The sequence below is a fragment of the Balaenoptera physalus genome, assembly GCF_965194825.1.
Source record: "Balaenoptera physalus genome assembly, chromosome: 9".
NCBI classification, from domain to species: domain Eukaryota; kingdom Metazoa; phylum Chordata; class Mammalia; order Artiodactyla; family Balaenopteridae; genus Balaenoptera; species Balaenoptera physalus.
Window position 1 is genome coordinate 103,871,912 of NC_138888.1, and position 14,639 is coordinate 103,886,550.

Sequence of the window (14,639 nt, forward strand, 5' to 3'; positions counted from 1 at the left end):
AAGGGGATATGCATTTAGTTATATCAAGCAATAAAGGAGATTTCCACCCAAGACTAGTGCAATAAATATTGTATGGATAGCAGTCAAACAATTAGCCACAAAGAAGAGAATTGTGCACTTTTTAATTAAATAGCAATATTAATATAATAGCTTTTAAATAGCATACAGTTGGGCTGTGGACATTTAGAAGGAATCCTTGGCAGTTTTGTGTTGCAGAGAAAGCAGCTCTGAAAAGGACGTAAAGTAACATATTCAAAAAATTTAACATTTTAGGAGCTATTTACAAAAGGAAAAGATTATCTGAAAATAATGACATTCTATACATATGACATAGGTTTAAAAATACCAACAAGCGCAGCAAAACCAAAGTATATATTCAGCAAGTTCACTTGAGAAGAAATATCAGGGATCAAATAATAGACATGAATATCATTACAATGAGGCGGAGATTCTTCTCATTGTGGAGGACAGTCTTTTAAAACTCATGAAGGACAAGATAAGGTTTGCATGGCTATAAATAAGGTGATTATATACTTTTGTAACCCAAAGCCATGTACATTTGAGAGTGAAAATGGTGCTATTAATAATATCTTGAGAAATCAGTTGTACCCTCCTGGAATTCTCCTGGACAAATTGCAAAATATTTTCAACTATAACTGTCTAACTCCTCTTTTGTTACTAAAGAGACCCTTTCTGAAGGATGCTGTACCCAGTAATTGCCATGGCTTATGTCACTGAATGAGGAAGTCAGTGGTTCTTGCTAGAAGCATCTTTATAACCCAGAGTGGCTTCCAGTTTGTACCCAATTATGATTCATCCGTCTTACTACACATTCCAGGCCTTGCTAACTAGGAGTGCTGGCATACCTCATTGTATTGAAATTGACAGATATTGAGTTTTTCACAGATTGGAGGTTTGTGGCAACCCTGCAATGATCAAAGCTATCAGTGCCATTTTCCAATAGCATTTGTGCATTTTAAGTCTCTGTGTCACATTTTGGTAATTCTCACAATGCTTCAAACTTTTTGTTATTATTATATTTGGTTATGGTGATCTGTGATTAGTGATCTTTGAAGTTAATATTGTAATTGTTTTGGGACACCATGAATCATGCTCATATAAGATGGTGAACCTAATAAATAAATTTGGTGTGTGATCTGACTGCCCCACTGACCAGCCATTCCCTGTCATCTCTCTCCCTCTCATCAAGCCTCCTTTAGTCCCTGACACAACAATAGTGAAATTCAGCCAATTAACAACCCTACAATGTCCTCTAAATGTTTAAGAAAAAGGAAGAGTCAAAGGTCTTTCACTTTAAATCAAAAGTTAGCAATGATTAAGCTTAGTGAGGAAGGTATGTCGAAAGTCACGATTGGCCAAAAGCTAGGCCTCTTGTGCCAAATAGGTAGCCAAGCTGTAAATGTAAAGACAAAGTTCTTAGAGGAAATTAAACGTGCTGCTCCAGAGAACACATGAAATATACGAAAGTAGAACAACCTTATTGCTGATATGGAGATGGTTTTCGTCATCTGGAGAGAAGATCAAACCAGCCACAACATTCCCTTAAGCCAACGCCTAACCCAGAGCAAGACCTGAGTCTCTCCAATTCTAGGAAGACTGAGAGAAGTGAGAAAGCTACAGAAGAAAAGTTTGAAGTAGGAGAGGTTTGTTCATGAGGTTTAAGAAAAATGCAAGATGAAGCAGCAATTGGTGATGTAGAAGCTGCAGCAAGTTATCCATAAGACTAGGTAAGAGAATTAATGAACTTAATGAGTCTTAATGAAGGTGGCTGCACTAAACAACACATTTTCAATGTAGACAAAACAGCCTTCTATTGGAAGAAGATGTCATCTAGGACTTTCCTAGCTAGAGAGAAGTCAATGCCTGGCTTCAAAGGACAGGCTGACACCCTTGTTAGGGGCTATTGCAGCTGGTGACTTTAAGTTAAAGCCAACGCTCTCACCATTCTGAAAATCCTAAGGCCCTTGAGAATTATGCTAAATCTACTCTGCCTGTGCTCTATTAATGTAACGACAAATCCTGTATGACAGCACATCTGTTGACAACGTGGTTTACAGAATACTTCAAGTCCACTGTTGAGAAATACTGATCAGAAAAAAAGATTCAAAATGTTACTGCTCATTGACAATGCACCTGGTCACCCAAGAGCTCTGATGGAGATGTACAGTGGGATGAATATTGTTTGCATGCCTGGTAATACAACATCAATTCTGCAGTCCATGGATGGATCAAGGAGTATTTTTGACTTTAAAGTCTTATGATTTAAGAAATACATTTTGTAAGGCTATAGCTGCCAGAGATAGTGATTCCTCTGATGAATCTGGGCAAAGTCAATTGAAAACCTTCTGGAAAGAATTCACTATTCTAGATGCCATTAAGAATATTCGGAAGGATAAGCTGTGACAAAGTGAGAGAGTGGCATGGACATATATACACTACCAAACGTAAAATGGATAGCTAGTGGGAAGCAGCCACATAGCACTGGAAGATCAGCTTGGTGGTTTGTGACCACCTAGAGGGGTGGGATAGGGAGGGTGGGAGAGAGGGAGATGAAAGAGGGAAGAGATATGGGAACATATGTATATGTATAACTGATTCATTTTGTTATAAAGCAGAAACTAACACACCATTGTAAAGCAATTATACTCCAATAAAGATGTTAAAAAAAAAAGAATATTCATGATTCATGGGAAGAGGTCCAAATACAGCATTAACAGGAGTTTGGAAGAAGTTGATTCTAAACCTCCTGGATGACTTGAAGGCGTTCAAGACTTCCGTGGAAGAAGTCACTGCAGATGTAGTGGAAATAGCAAGAGAAATAGAATTAGAAGCGGAGCCTGAGGTGTGACTGAATTGCTGCAATCTCATGACAAAACTTGAATGGATGAGGAGTTGCTTCTGATGGATGAGCAGAGAAAGTGGTTTCTTGAGATGGAATCTACTGTTGGTGAAGATGCTGTGAAGACTGTTGAAATGACAATAAAGGATTTAGGATATGACATAAACTTATTTGATAAAACAGTGGTAGGTTTTGAGAGGATTGACTCCAATTTTCAAATAAGTTCTACTGTGAGTAAAATATTATCAAATAACATTGCATGCAACAGAGAAATCTTTCGTGAAAGGGAGAGTCAGTTGATGCAGCAAACGTCACTACTGTCTCATTTTAAGAAATTGCCACAGCCAGCCTAGCCTTCAACAGCCAGCACCCTGACCAGTCAGCAGCCACCAGCATAGAGGAAAACACTCCACCAGCACAAAGGTTAAGACTCATTGAAGGGTCAGATGGTGGTTAGCATTTCTTAGCAATAAAGTGTTTTGTAATTAAGGTATGCACATTGATTTTTAGATGTAATGCTATTACACACTTAATAGACTAAAGTATAGTGGAAACATAACTTATATATGCACTTGGAAACCAAAAAATTTGTGTGACTTGTTGTATTGTGATATTCACTTCATTGTGGTCATGTGGAACTAAAGTCACAATATCTCAGAGGTGTTCCTGTAAAACAAAAGTCAATTTCTGAACCTGCTTGATGCAATCACTGAATCGCTGGTCACGTCACCACTTCCTTCTTTCTGCCTGTCCATTCTAGGTAATCTCTGCACTTCACTTGCCAGTCATTGACGCCCTCTAACTAAGTGACTACTAAATAAAAGTTTGTTGCTCCTTATTCCTAGACTGCTACTTAATGGTTATGTCACTTGAAAGGAGGATCATAAAGAAATAAGTGTTCATTTGTAAATGTTCTTAATATATTAAATAAAGTGAAATAAGCAATCAATTAATAAAGGAGAGAAAGAAAAGTAGGAAAAGTAATGTACCCTGTGCAATTTGACATAGATGTTCAGAAGTAGGTAAAGGGAAAATAAAATATATCTCATTGAAAGTGGTTCACACTAAATTATCATTCAAACCTGTAATTCATAGCCATCATGCTACATTTATAACCTGTTATGATACTAATAAGTAATGAACATAAATTCTTGTAAAGACTCAGAAGAAGAATATAGTTTCTCAAATTATACAATAAAGTCAGAACATACTACTAACTTCCTAGAATATGAACAGTAAGATGTTTTGATGCCAAATTTTGCAAGTGGCTATGAGGTCTCGCCTATTAATAATTTATATCTTTAGTTTTCCTATAAAGTTATGTTTGCTTTCTTAATTTCAATCAAAACTATTAATTTGATCTATTTTTGAAAACTAGAGTACATTATAAAATACTGAAAATGTTTAATTAATTATTTTAAAAGATAGTGTATATTTCCATTATAGGTAAACATTCACAATTATAAACATAATCATATCATCTTCCTCTTTTTAAGAGGTGGACTTTATCTGAATAGATCTATGAAAAACTTTCAAATGTGTGTTTTCATACATAAGTATAAATATTCATACACTGTGAAAAATATTCTGGATAATCGTTTATCTCTTTAGCCTTTAAAGTGAACACAGTGTTATTCTTAGTGTATCCATCTTACCCCATCTCTCACTTCTTTTCTTGTTTTTATTCATTGATGCTACTAAGACTATGAGTATTTTTCCCCTTATTTTAGAACTATATGTTGTGTCTACATTTGTTTCTCTTTGAGAATCTGCAAACCAAGAAATTTCAAAGAAATATCTGAGTATCTGAGATCAGATGAGTAAGAATGTAATAAAAGGAACACCAAAGGAAAAAAGCCGTATACTTCATACTTCATATTCCATTGATGTCACTAGCTTGTTTTGCTAGTTTTAGCAAAAACATTCAGGAGCTCTGGACCTATTTCTTCATATGAAAATGTGGGATTTCATGTAATCTGTGATATAAATTCTAACCATCTGCAGACATTTTTGTAAGTTTTACCATGTATAAGGCATGCCTTTGATCAGAAGTATAAAAGTATACTAATGTTTGCAATTTTGAATTGATTTTCAGGTTTGAATGACACTACTTTTAAAAATAAGGAGAAATAAAAAGTCAAGCTTTTATTAAAATGAACACTATCAATAGTCATTAATCAAAATATTATTTCTAACTCTACTATATTTCTTTCTCTTGATATCACTTTTCTGAAACATGTAAAACTTGTTAATGAAAGTAGTTATTTAAAATGATACAATTTCATTTATAGTTTTGTAAATTGGTAGCCATAAAGGGCATTAAAAATCCCATTACGTTATTGTGGTGATATGGTATGACCATATACTACAATACTGGGCATTAATTTACTTGTTTATAAAAAATATGACAATTTGATAATATGTTAGAATATGTTATTATTTAATGAATACTCTTTCATAATGAAAGAATACATATTTCAAGTTGATGCAATTGTTAAACATTAAAAATATAAGTTCAGCTATTAAGAGTTACATAACCCTAAAAATGTTTGTCACCTATTGGATGCAAAAATAAATGTAGAACTCTATATATTCAGTATTATATCTAACTTAATGCTATTAATAATTCTATAATTATTATTATAATAATTCTATGAGGTTAGTATTATAATCCTCCTTTTATAGAAGAAAGTGATATGTAATTAACTGAAATAAATTTTCAAAGTTACATTACTAGAAATTTCATAGCTGAAATATGAACCTAAGTCTACATGATTTCATAGTATGAACTCTTAACCTTCATCTATAGTTCCTCCAAGCATCACAAGAATGTAGGAAAGTTAAGACTGTACAAATTCTCCATTTTAGGGTTGAGAAGTCTGGCTGTGGCCTAGAGAAATCAGAGGGTTAGCTCAAGGCCACGCTGTGAGTAATTGCAATATTTAAAGAAAGAAAGTTACTCATTTTATGCAACCCACGTGCTATTTCATCTACATGATGCTTCTTTTATTGTATTTATTCATAGTAATTATATCATTAATCAGATTTATAAAAGAAAGCAGTAGCAATAATTCAAGCCAAAGTTCCATGGAGGCATTTTTGAAATCATAAAGAAATTATAAATCATAAAGAAAAGTTATGTTCAAAGAAATCAATGCAGCCAGCCAGATATGTCATGTGGTTATAACTTTGGTTGTTCCAATCTTATAAAACAGTGAAGTTCGAATGTTGCTAAGCAAAGATACTACTTCAGCAGTCTGTGCTATTCCTAAATATTGTAACAAATCTAGTAAGCTGTCATCAGTTTAGGATTTGGTTTGGGATATAACCACAATAAATTGTGCCCCACTGTCCCTGTTCTCTCCCTATATCTTTTCTTTTTTTAAAAAAAGTGGACCCCGCTGTCTCTTATTTACAGCCAAATATCAGTTCTATTTTATTTTCTTCTCAAATCTTTATTTCTCACCATTACTCTATTTCCAAATAGAAAGCTCAGGTCTCTTTTCCTTTTTTTTTTTCAATCTTCATATATTACAATTGAAAATGTATCTTTATTCTCTTTTAAACTGTCAGTGCTTTAGAATTTCCCTTCTTCTCTACTGGCATCAAAACCTTCTTAATCATTGTATCGGTTAAGTTTCTGTTAGGAGCAATAACCAGTTTGAGTAGAAAAGAACTTCTTACCTGACGTTAGTTTGCTTACCACATAACGGGAAGGGAGGAAATAATTACAGACAAAACTTCTAAAACATCTTCCCCCAAATTACACTGCCACTGCTAAGATTACAAAAGTTTCTCATCATTGCGTGAAAATGTGAGTCAGAAACTTGGCCATGTTGGCTTAGCAAAGAAATGTGAATGTTACCACTGCTGATGCAGGAAACAGCAACAGCATGAAGCCGGGAACCACAGAAACACCTTTCCTCTGCAAATATCTACACCAGCAAAATACTTGATGTACTTAATCCAGTTCTGAATGTCAGTAGTGCATGGTAAAACTCAGTAGTAGTACCTAAATCATATTCAGAATTTTAACTGCAAGGAGCTGAGATATGCAGTTTATAGTTTTCTGGGAGCTTTTGTGGAGAAAAGCACACTGGTAAGAATTCGGAAGGAAACCTAAGTCAATTCATAACACCCATCAAAGTTCTCCTTATTTCAATGTTAGAATCATTCCTGACCACTTCCTCCTCTTGTTATCCCTCTTTGTCCTACAAGGAACTAAGTCTTACACATTCTTGCCTTATCACATCTCACACATCTGCCAGTTTCTTCCATTTCTACTACATCTCTGTAAGTCCTTTTGAACTGATCCCTATACTATTGCAAAAGCATCCTTGCAGGGCTTTCACAATCTAAGATTTTCTCCATATAGTAATTTCGCTAAAATATCCCTAAAGAATCTTTAATGATTGGCCATTTTCAAAGAAATCCAACTCTGAGAACAGCAGTTTGACCCCACCCCTCCCATCATCAGTCTCTGGTATTATTCCTGGGCTACAATGCACACATACCCAACTGCCTGAGTCTCCCAAATACATAGCACCCTTCTTCCTTAAGTCTGAGGAGTTACAGAGTTACAAACTGTTCACTTTGGCTTAATTAACTACACCTATGAGAAACCTAAAAGATTGAATCATGATGAAAGAGTAAGGTGTGGTATACATACACAATGGAATGTTACTCAAACATAAAAAAGAATAAAATAATGCCATTTGAAGCAACATGGATGGGCCTAGAGGTGATCACACTAAGTGAAGTAAGTCAGAAAGAAAAAGACAAATATCATATGATAGCCCTTATATGTGGGATCTAAAATATGACACAAATGAACTTATTTATGAAACAGAAACAAACTCATAGACATAGAAAACAAACTTATGGTTACCAAAGGGGAAAGGGGGTGGGGGAGGGATGAATTAGGAGTTTGGGGTTAACATATACACACTACTGTATGTAAAGTAGATAAACAACAAGGTCCTACTGTATAGCCCAGGGAACGATATTCAATATTCTATAATAAACCATAATGGAAAAGAATATGAAAAACGATACATAATATGTATAACTGAATCAATTTGCTGTACACCAGAAACTAACACATCATAGTAAATCAATTATACTTCAATAATTAAAAAAATAAAAAGTTTGGATTATGAGGCTTTGAACTTAACACATTCATTTCTTTATGCATGTCGTACTCAAAAGTATACACAAAGTGTCTATGGAGAAGTGTCTATAAATACACAGCACTGATAATCTTGCAATATTTTCCTAAAATGTGACAGCAAATCTTAAAACATAGTATTTGTAAAGAACATTATGCACATTAAATTTAGGGATTTCTGCATAAAGAACTTTATGTCATTATGCATTTGCCCTTTATATATTTTATTAAAAGATGATTTTTTCAAGACATAAATACAGAAATCATCTTATGTCACCAAATAAATGTTTCTGATTTTACATTTTAAGAACTCTATAGTAACTGCACATTGCTATCCTATGTAAGCTTTTGCCTTATTCTCATCTAGCTCGGAAAGTTTTGTGATACATCTTCCTAGATAGTTTTCTATTACATATATTTTAGTCTTATAATTTTAGTGGTTTTAAATGGGCTTTATTAGAGTGTACCTTTGTAATCAGTGGATTGTGCTTTGTGTCTCAAATAAGGTAGTCACTTATTTGACTAGTGGTATTGTACACCACTGAGTCAAAGGGTTTGATTTTCACAATAAGGCCATGTGGAATAAATCCCTCATATATTAGTCAGCTATAGCAAAATATCCTAGACTGCGTGATTTGTCAGACATTTCTTTCTCACAGTTCTGGAGACTGGAAATTGCAAGATCCAGGTACTGACCCGTTCAGTTGCTGATGAGGGTCCTCTTTCTGGCTGGCAGCTGCCTCCTCACTGTGGCCTCACATGACTGTGTCCTCATATCTGAGAGCCCTGGTCTTTCCTCTTCTTTTTTTTTTTTTTTTTTTTTAAATTCACCACTTCTTTTTTTTTTTTTTTTTTGTTTATTTATTTATGGCTGTGTTGGGTCTTCATTTCTGTGCGAGGGCTTTCTCTAGTTGTGGCAAGGGGGGGCCACTCTTCATCGCGGTGCGCGGGCCTCCCACCATCGCGTCCCCTCTTGTTGTGGAGCACAGGCTCCAGACGCGCAGGCTCAGTAATTGTGGCTCACGGTCCCAGCCGCTCCGCTGCACGTGGGATCCTCCCAGACCAGGGCTTGAACCCGTGCCCCCTGCATTGGCAGGCAGATTCTCAACCACTGCGCCACCAGGGAAGCCCTCTCCTCTTCTTATACAGCTTCCAGTCCCATTACGGGGGCCTCACACTCATGACCTAATTACTTCCCAAAGCCCCACCTCAAAATGCTATCACTCTGGCAGTTAGGGCATCAAGACCTTAATTTTGGAGGGACATAAACATTCAATCTATAACACCTCCCTAGTGTTGACTTTTCCTGGACGTGGGACTTTCACTCCTGCTTATGTGAGAAAGTATTGGAATAAAGGAGAGGATGGTTTGTAAAGATTCTCACATCTCTCTAATATTAATAAAAGTGCACCTTTGGTGCACTCCTCTGTCCTCAGAATGGCTGTTTTTGGTCCCCCTGCTTCACTGCTTCACTTCACTGTTCTGTTCCCTGTGGAGTCCACTCTTCCCATTCAAGTCACCCATGCCCTCACCCTTGCCGAATTTCACCCACCCTGCCTCTCCTCTTTCCATGTTTCTTCTTTTTGATCTATATTGCATTTTGTCACATCTTATAGTTATATTTTTTATCAACTGGACTTTTGCCTTATTTTGGCTTTGAAAACCTAGCTTGAAAATAGTTCTGTCTTAAATTCATTTTAGAGAACCCATGGATGTATATTTATTACAATAATTTGACTATCGTGCCAGACACTAGGAACTTATGGGAAAAACACAGTCTCCTCCTTCAAGAAGTTTACAAGCTATTGTCAAAGTCTAACCTCAAATGAGAAACTCAATTCGTTAATTGTGGACTCTGGAAGCACATGCCCACCTGTATCCCACCTGGGTGGTGCAGAAGGGGAGATTTTCTGGAGAAAATCTAACTGGAGAAAAGCTAAAACTTTGCTTTAGAGAAGATAGAAAAGCTGAAACTAAAATGAAGAAAACATGAAACTTGAAGGAAGAGTCAGGGCTACATAGGTGAGGAACAAAGGTGCCAGTAGGGGAAAGAGAAAAAATGAGAAAAGAGTGAGTGTGGTACATTCAGAATATATAGTTGCATGTGTATGAGTGTCAGGGTATGAGACTAAAAATTTAGGCGCGAATTGACATTGAATTTATTGACATATTATTCTAAAGTGTTTGTATTTATCCTGGAAATTTAAGTACAGCATTTTGAAGATCTTTATCTTGTGGAGGGGGGAATGACACAATCATATTTGTGGAGTTGTCAGGCAGATTAAGTTTAAAATGAATGCCTTGCAATATCTAAAGGGACAGGTCCAATGATTATTTCGATATATGGCTCTGGGGCTGAGGTTTAGGCTAATGGCATATGTTTACTATTCATTAACATACATGCTCTGTTGAAACCAGAGATATCTATAAACTTGTACTGGAAAACATCTTAGGATAAAAAAAGGACAGACAGCATAAACTCTGGGAAAATCAGTGTCATGTCCCATTGTCCCATAGCACAAAATGCAAAATTTATCCAAGAATTTACTCACAATTTTATGTAAATGTTAATTTTCTTTTTGATGCCACAAATAGAATGTAACTTCTCCTTCAAGATATTCCTTTTAAATTATTTTTCTAAAAATAACTTTTTAAGAAAAATGTCAAAATTATGTCTTTCTTTATAAAATCTTACATTTTCTCTTGCTGTAAATTTTCTTCATTATGTCACTGTATTTGGCTTCTGATTAGTACACAATTTCTAACTTTGTCAGACCTTACTGTTCTGATACAGGAAATTTTATTTCCTGTTCTAATCGTTAATTGAATTCCAATTCTCCAGTCTGTAGACAGTATAGTATACTGTCTACATTACCAAGACAGTAGTCAAAATCATAAAATAAAAAAAAGAAAAAGAAAAAAAAAGAAGGACCCAGAAGTGACACAGAAGTCAGGGCTGCTTGAACTAAAGGGACTGGAGAACAAAGTTGGTCCTTCAGAAAGGTTAACCAAGGGAAATAATGATTAAGGCTCCATGGATAAGGATACTGGGAGGTCACTAATGAAAGTGCCTTCAGTGGAGTCTTAATGGACAAGGGCAGACTGTGGTGGATTGAGAAGTGAACTGCATAAGGCAGTGAAGATACTTAATACAGACCAATGTCATAACAATCTTACTTGTGTGTGAAAAGGTGAAGAGAGATGGCAGAGTGGGGAGGATTTTAAGGAGTAATTGTTCAAAATTGTGTTTGCTGTTTTTGAATTTAGTGGATTTTGTTTCTTTGCTCATTTACTTGTTCCAACACTTTTTAATATGGGAAGATACTTGAATATGTTAGCGGTGTCCAGTTGCTGTGGGTGGCTCAGAGACAGTTTATTTGTATTTCAAGATGTTTGAGTTTCTTTTTGGTAATTTCCAGTTCCATAAACTGTTTTTGGATGTCCAAGATTTATAGAATAAGTGCATCTTTAGATAATAGTTTATTTTTTGTTCTGTCCATTTTGCACTTTTGCTAGGCTGCTGTTGCCCTTTAATCTATCCACAATCCTGAAGTTTTCAAACATACATCATTAATATTAATTGAAATTCCACCAAAGTAATTACAGTTCCATGAAAAAGAATTGTTGAAATTCCTTTGGGGAGGGGTTGCCCAGACATATAATACAATAATATATACCAGTTTTGACATGCATGCATAATACATGGGTATGAACAAAGTTTGCTTAAATGCTAATATACATCTGCATGTACAATATACTTCTGAATCAACATATAAAACATCCAATTTAGCAGGTTTGCAAAACATTTACAAACTGAGAAAAAAAAGATGACTAGTACATTTGAATGTTCTTTTTAATATTATTAGAGTATGGTGGTTTTAGAAATATGACTTCTGACAAAAAATTGTAGCAATTGAACATTATGCATGGTAATTTGTTTCATTATAAGACATTGTCTTGTTTTATTGCACATGTTAAAATCTAGCAAATTAAAATGATCTTGCTTCTTTGCAAAAGATCTACTGATTAGTACTCATGTTCAGGTTCCAAGTGCTCATCATTATTGCATTACTTGATGAACACAGATTTGAAATGCAAAGTGATAGTTTGTTTGAAATGATGAAATGAGGAAGGTACTTGTATTCATATTTACTAATATGGTTTTGCATATTATGCAATAAACTACATAGCAAATTTTGTTATTTTGCATTTTGTCAAGATTATTTTTGAAGTTTTTATGTGGCTACTAATAATATTCTAGAAAAGAGTACAATTAATTTTGGGAATTTTGGTAAATCTACTTATGTTTATAGTGAGAATCAGCTATAATTAAACTTGAAAATGACCATGCCCCTTCTAGTTATGGTTGCGAACAATGTAGTATTCATGCATAGTCAATAAACATTGACAGAGACTTGGGAATAATCAGAAGAAATAGCATATGCTCCCTACTTTAGGAGAATTTGTTATATTAGAAGAGAAAGATCTGGAAACAAGTAATTACTGCTGTACTGTGCCATGAACAAAGTGCTGTGAAAGCCCAAAGAAGGGAAATATTCTGCTTGAGTCAGAAGGTGGGAGGAGTTAGTGAGACAGGATTTATAAGGAGAAATATTTTAATTGGGTTATAAAGACGAATAGGAATTTGCCTGAAGTGAAGAAAGGGGAGAACATTACATATATAGAGCTGAACACTGATTCTTATCCAAATCAAAAGAATAGAAATCAACTTTTGGGAAGACCCAATAGGCATTTTATTTTATCCCATTTTTCAAAGTGATATAAACAAATCTGGATGGAGATGTTTCATCTACACAATTACTTTCACTTTCTAAAAGAAAGAAAACGGAAGAAAAGACAGAAGGGGGTTAGGGAGGGAAGGAGGAAGAAAGGAAGAAAGGGAAGAAAGAAATCATGTGCTTGGTTGTTTCTATGAATTGAGAATTATTGTTGGGGCTTTATAAACACTGTCTGAATTGACTTTCCCACACTGGTAGATATTATCAGCACCTCGGTGTTGGAAGTCAATGCAAGATGGAAAAATCAACCTCTCTGATTTTGAAGCCGATGCTCTCAATTACTCTGTGTGTGTGTGTGTGTGTGTGTGTTTGTTGCTGTATATGCTGGTATATATGTTATCGATTAGTCACCAAATTCTAATTAATAAGAATGGCTTAATAAAGATTAATAAAATTGGAGACATAGGTGGAATGATGAAATATGAAATGACCTAGTTACTATGATTTGAAGGACATAGAAAACATCTCCACAGCCATAAGATATCTTATGACATCAACAGTCTGCATGGTAACCAAAATTTCAAAATTTATATCCCTTATAAAATATCATTTTTTGTAAACATGTTAAAAATTATGTTCCAGATTTTGAGACATGTAATATATCATTTTCTTTAACTATTTAGTAAGAGTGGTTTTTATCAACTTAATAAGAAAAGTGAAACAGTTAGATACCAGGTGTGATTTATCAAAGATGCCACCCTGTTAGGGAAAAGATGATAAAGAACAAAGGTGGTTACTTTTTTCTGCAGATATTTATCAACTAGGATAGAAACAAATTATTGTTTACAAATCTAGGAACCATAAATTCAAATTTAACTAAAATATTTATAAGAAATGCATCACGGGAGTAGTTGTTTTATTTTCAAAGCTAAAAGTCTGAAAAGTTGTGACATTTCCACCAAAAGCTAGCTTAAATGAATGTTCAGTATTGTAATATAAAATTATATTCAACAGATCTGTCATCTGAAGCTTAAAATTATGGATCAAAGCAACACAGTTCCAAATTATTTTTAAAATAAATTATATAACTTACCTTAAAACATGGCTCTGTAGTATTAAAATCAATCTGTGTTTTTTAAGTGAATCAGTGCTTATAAAATGAGCACTGCCTGCATAGCATCTATAATAATTCTATATTCATTTACCAACTGTCTTGTTTTAAATCAATAGTAAAATAATCAAATTTTAATTTTCCTCCAAAATAAAAGCTTCTTCCATAAACATCAGAAGTATTTTCTTTTGCAACATATATAGAAGAATGTAAGAAATACCATACACAATTAGACTAATTATCCAGCTAGTCTGGGATTCTGAATATGACCTCCATGATATCCATATCATATCCTTTTTTATTACAATCTCAATTATTAGTGGTATTTGATCAAGTACATTATTATCTTAGCATCATGTTCCCATTATTTTATATAATCACATATAGTTATAGTTATCAATATAAATATATATACATAGATATAAAATATGTGAATACAGATATATAGCATTGGGAACTATCTAATTTATCATCCAATGTTAGTTGTATAATAAATTATATATCAAATGTGAAAACACATTTGATAATGAAGAGTCCCTATTAATAGTTATGCCAGTTAAATTTATGAAGTTTGAAAAGGATGGTCTTATAACTCCCAGTGGTTCTTAAATGGGAAACACGATATGATGTATTATTAGGCTACAACATTTTTATATTAGTGATAAATCTTAAGTAGATTCACTGGCTTAGTCATGTAGAAATAGCAAGATTTGAGGTACATATTATGAAATTTAATAGTGTGAAATGTATCATCCCACGTTT